The sequence below is a fragment of the Urocitellus parryii genome, chromosome 2 (assembly GCF_045843805.1).
Source record: "Urocitellus parryii isolate mUroPar1 chromosome 2, mUroPar1.hap1, whole genome shotgun sequence".
NCBI classification, from domain to species: domain Eukaryota; kingdom Metazoa; phylum Chordata; class Mammalia; order Rodentia; family Sciuridae; genus Urocitellus; species Urocitellus parryii.
The window spans coordinates 124179721-124184986 of record NC_135532.1 but is presented as its reverse complement, the minus strand read 5'-3'; the positions used below and the strand labels follow the sequence as shown (position 1 = coordinate 124184986).

At 31.5% G+C, this 5266-nt stretch overlaps 1 non-coding gene across 1 annotated transcript; it reads right to left on the bottom strand.

The window, feature by feature from the left end:
- Window positions 1–2052: 2052 nt before the first annotated feature.
- On the bottom strand, window positions 2053–2186 carry LOC113175817 (U8 small nucleolar RNA). The gene has a single exon (XR_003300006.2). It is a non-coding gene; the product is annotated as a U8 small nucleolar RNA (small nucleolar RNA).
- Between the last annotated feature and the right edge of the window lie 3080 nt (window positions 2187–5266).

The window sequence follows — 5266 nt, the reverse complement described above, 5'->3', positions numbered from 1 at the left end:
TTACTTTCAATTAATTCAGGTATTTAAAATTGATCAGTAAAGTAGACTTTCTAAAAACCTACCTAAAATAAATTTAATCTTGGAATATGGCATCCATTCCTTGGGATAATCCCTTTCTCATCTTGTGTGCTAGGTCCAAATCATTTTCTTCTAACAATCAGAATAAAGCAAAGGTAGTGAGATATTTTTTTCTGAGACTAGGTTATAAATATTGTGTACTTCATTATGATTATTCTCTCTCTCATTCTTACCTGTTCTTCTGATGAAGCTAACTGCCATTGATTAGCTATCACTTGCATAAATACATATGGCAAATAATTGAGACCAGCCAGCTTCAGGTTGACCATTAGTGATGAACTGACTCTCCAAATATATGCATAATGTATTTGTTAGAATTGGTCATTTCTAACAGTTCTTATCTTCAGTGCATTTACTGAGTCATTTTCAAACTTCAATAATCTACCTAAACACGTTGAATGCTTCCTTGAATAAGCATCATGTTTTTGAAGATGTAAATCAAAGTAATTCATCATGAATAATTAATTTTATGTGTATTGCAAGCTATTTTCATATTAACATTTGATAAAGAAACTCCATGTTACACCATACATGACATAATTTTATTTTTTAATTAAAGCACAATAATTAAATTGTTTTAAAAACATTAAATGCATAAGATTCAAAAATAGAACTAATTCAAATTATATAATTTAATTTAGTTCCTTGAAATTAAACAAAAAATATTTTTAAATAGGTTGAATTGATCTAATAAGTCAAGCAGTTATATACATCAACTTTGAAATACAAGGATTACTTGATAAATAATAAGATTCTTTAACCTATCTTACTAAACTATTAATTTTCTTCTGGAAATGTAAATTTCAATTTTATTCATTGAAAATGGCTTACTAACATGAGGAATTATCTTATCCTCAGTTAGGTTTGTTTCATGCCACTAAGCACTTTTGTTGATTTCGTGTGACATTTAATTCCTCACATGCTCTAACAGCTCAGTAATTCACATAAAAAGTGTAACTGTGACATTCAAGGAGCGTAATTTGCCATGATTTATGTGAGCAAATATTGTTATGTCACTGAAAATATAGAAATATGGCCAAGACAGTATAGCTGATGACTACTTTTTTTTTCTGTCGCCTCACAACTGCCTACAATAAGAATTACTATCAACATTCACAGATGTAATTCTTAGTGAATATTATTGTGTGAAGTTCAATAACTAGTAACAGTAAAAAAGGATAAAAATACACCAGACATAAATATTGCAAACCACTGCTTAATAAATTATATGGAGGATTTGTTACATGATCAAATTTATAAGAAAAACTATAGAAAACTATTATACAGTTAGCATCAATTCATGTTAAAAACACTGTATGCCACATTTTATTACTATATGTAATTGCCTTACTGTGAGAATATTCTTTGCTAAAATTCATACACAAAGATGTATTATTTTATATCTGCAGCCTCAATGCTCCTTTATGAAAAAAAATATTCCCACACTCATAGAAATACACAAACTCATTTCACTCACTATTAACTCTTTCCAGATGGTTTATATATTGTGAAATATTTTAACTTTTCTGCAGGTCAAATAGTGTCATATAAAATATAAACATGGAAATTGATTTTTTAAAAATCACTTCAAAACTGAAACTATTTAAAGAATATTTTATTTAACATGTAAAAAACATTTCCAATGTATGGAGTCATATGACTTCTGAAGAAATAAAAAGGTATTATCTTAAGAATTGTCATGTTGGGGCTGGGGATGTGGCTCAAGTGGTAGCGAGCTCCCTGGCATGCGTGCAGCCCGGGGTTCGATCCTCAGCACCACATACAAACAAAGATGTTCTGTCCGCCAAGAACTAAAAAATAAATATTAAAAAAAACTCTCTCTCCCTCTCTCTCTCTCACTCTCTCTTTAAAAAAAAAATTGTCATGTTTATTAAGCTGCTAAAGTGGCTAATTATTTCATATATGTTGTTCCTTCCTTTTTTTTTTTTTTTAACTTTCAGATCGCCAGGAAGAATTAGATAGAAGCAATCAGGATGCTACAGTCCTGATTATTCAGGGAAGCCAATCACATATCATGTGAACTCCAGTTATCATGTTTTATCTGCCCTCCAAAAGGAGGAACAGGTAAGGATTATCCCACCTGATGATTTTTCGCTCCTTTCTTTATAAAAAAAAAAATCTCAAAGTTAGCTTTGAGAAAAGCTAAAGGAAAACAAAATGACTTATAAATGATTTTGTTAGGACAACAAAAAACCATTACAAAATACTTATTAAAGATAGCTATGGTATACAACAGAATATCTGTATTATTATTACAAATACACATTATTTTGATTCATTTTACAGACCATTGAATGGATGCCCAGGCAAAAAAAAAAAAAAAAAAAAAAGCTTTTTAGTTTTTACTCCTAATTATTAACTATTATAATGAGCCTTGGAAAAAAAGAAATAAAAAATTTGGTGTCTCTGGATATTTACCTGCTGAAATGCAACTATTTTCTAGTGTATATTTCCTTATTATAATGTAACAAAACTAAATTGCATAAATTAACTGATATTGTTCTTTGCATTTATTATAAGATAACATCTTCCTTGGAAATGTATAAAAACAATTCATTTTGATGCCTGACACAGTGTAGGCACTCAGAATATTTATTTCCCTCTAATTTCCATTGGTTTCATTAGTATGATGATTATGGTTTTTCCTGTAATACTTTGCTTTGCTAAAATATATTTTTCAGTATTAACACAATATATATTTATGAGCTTTATTGAGGTATTCTTACATATAATAAAACAAATCAAATTGTAGTATACAACTTTATGACTTGAAAATGTAAACATAAACAAAAGTAAATTTAGAACATTTCCTATATTGTAAAAATTTCCTTCTTGACACTTTCAAAAAGGAGAAAAATATGCTATGATCTTTATGACCAACAGCATTCTACTAGACTTTTCTTACAATCGTTTGACAATTTTAGTTATCTAATGTAGGTCATTTTAACAATAAATGCATTGACTCTCTCTCCTTCAGCGAAGAGGTCCTTTGAACAGGGTAGAGGAGAACATGGCTGTAGAGTCACTAATCAAGACCTCCAGAGACCAACCAGGAAGCAGGTCTGATTTTATTGCGCAGTTACCATGTATATATACTCAGGCAGTAGCTGAACAGATTATAGGCAGCCACCAGTACAATTTCTGGCCAACTGTCTTTGCAGCAACCAATCAAGGAGTGAGCCCTGGAGCAAGCACAGGGACTGCAACAAATGGCCTCATCCCCAGGGCTATTTCTACTGTATAAGCAGTTTGCCTCTCAGGTGCCTAGCTTAGGTGCCTAGCTTAGGTGCCTAGCTGGTTTGCCACTCAGAAGCCCTAAAAGTATGCCATGCACTTATCCCCACAAATAAAACCCACCTGAGATTTATCCTTTTTGTTGCATTACTATATAGTATGCAGTTATAGGTAAATAATTCAGTGTGCGTTTCTATTTACCACCTAATGCAAATGGTTGGTTTTCGATCCATTTTCAACTGTTATGAATAAAACTTTTATAAGTGTAAGTTTTTTAGTAAATTTGTTTCCATTTTTATTGGATAAATAATCTACAGATGGAATATTGAGTTATGTGATAAATGGATACTTAATGAAATTTCTTTCAAAATATATTTATTGGTGAATTATAAAAAATAGTGGGATTCATTATTACATATTATGCATAAAAATATGTCACATAATTTGGTCAGTTTTGTTCTCCAGTACTTGTTAGCTTCCTTTCATTCCTCTTCATGGTCCTGTTATTTTTTTCTACTTGTCTCCCTTCTATGTTCATAAGATCTTCCCAGTTTTTTGCTTTGTTTTCTTTTGGCTTTAACTTTTTTTTTTCCTCTCCACAGCTTCCACATTGAGAGAAAACATACAACCATTGATTTTCTGAGTCTGGCTTATTTCATTTAACAGAATGCTCTTATTTCCATCTATTTTTCTCCAAATGACATAATTTCATTTTTCTTTGTGACTAAATAAAACTTCATTGTTTGTTTGTATGTGTGTACACGTGTTACATAGTTTGTGTGTATTTATATATACATAAATGTATAGATATTATTTATACATATATAAATGTATGCGTCACATTTCCCTTATCCATTCATCTATTGACAGACATCAAGATATATGTATAAGTGTATTGACAGACAGCAAAGCTGGCTCCATAATTTACCTCTTATGAAATATACTGCTATAAACATGAGTATGCATTTATCCCTATTATTTTTATCAGCTTTATTGTCACTGGGCCCAAAAGATGTGACAATTTTAAGAAGAAATGTTTATTTGGGGGTTCACAATTTCAGAGGTCTCAATCTATTGATGATCAGCTTCATTGTTCTGAGCCCTAAATAAAGCAAATTCATCAAGGCAAAAGAGAGTGGTGGAGGAAAGTGGCTCAGGACATTGCAAGGAGAGAGAGAGAGAGCGCTCCCATCACCATAGGCAAAATATAAGCCCCCCAAATTGCCCCTATGATGCACCTCCTCCAGCCACACTCTACCTGTCTAAAATTATCACCCAGTTATTCCCTCTGAGGGGATTAATGCACTGCTTATGTTAAGAACCTCAAAACCCAATCATTCAACCTGTTTTTTCCTGATTAAGTATGGTGTTGTCTTTGGGTTTGTCATGTGATATTGATTTAAGTTTGTTGTATCCCTATTTTTTATTTATTTATTTTATTGTGAATGGGGTTTATTTATTTTTTAAAAAAAATTATAATTTTTGTAGTTGGACATAATACCTTTATTTTATTTATTTATTTTTATGTGGTGGGAGGATTGAACCCAGAGCCTCACATGTGCTAGACAAGCATTCTACCGCAGAGCCACAACCCCAGCCCATGAATGGGTTTTAAATTTTGTTGAAGGCTTTGATCACATTGAGATGATTGTGCCACTTCTGTTCTTAAGTCTATTAATGTGGTGATTTACTCTTATTAATTTGCATATGTTGAACCAGCCAGTATCACTGGAATGAAACAAATCTTTTGAATATGTTGTTGAGTATGATTCACTAATATTTTATGAAGGATGTTTATCAACTTTATTGGTTTCTAGTTTTTCTTTCTTGATGTGTCCTTTTCTGATTTTGGTACCAAAGTGACACTGGCTGTGTAGAATGAGATTGGGAATGTTCTCCTCACTTTCTATTTAATGTAATGATTGGAGGAACA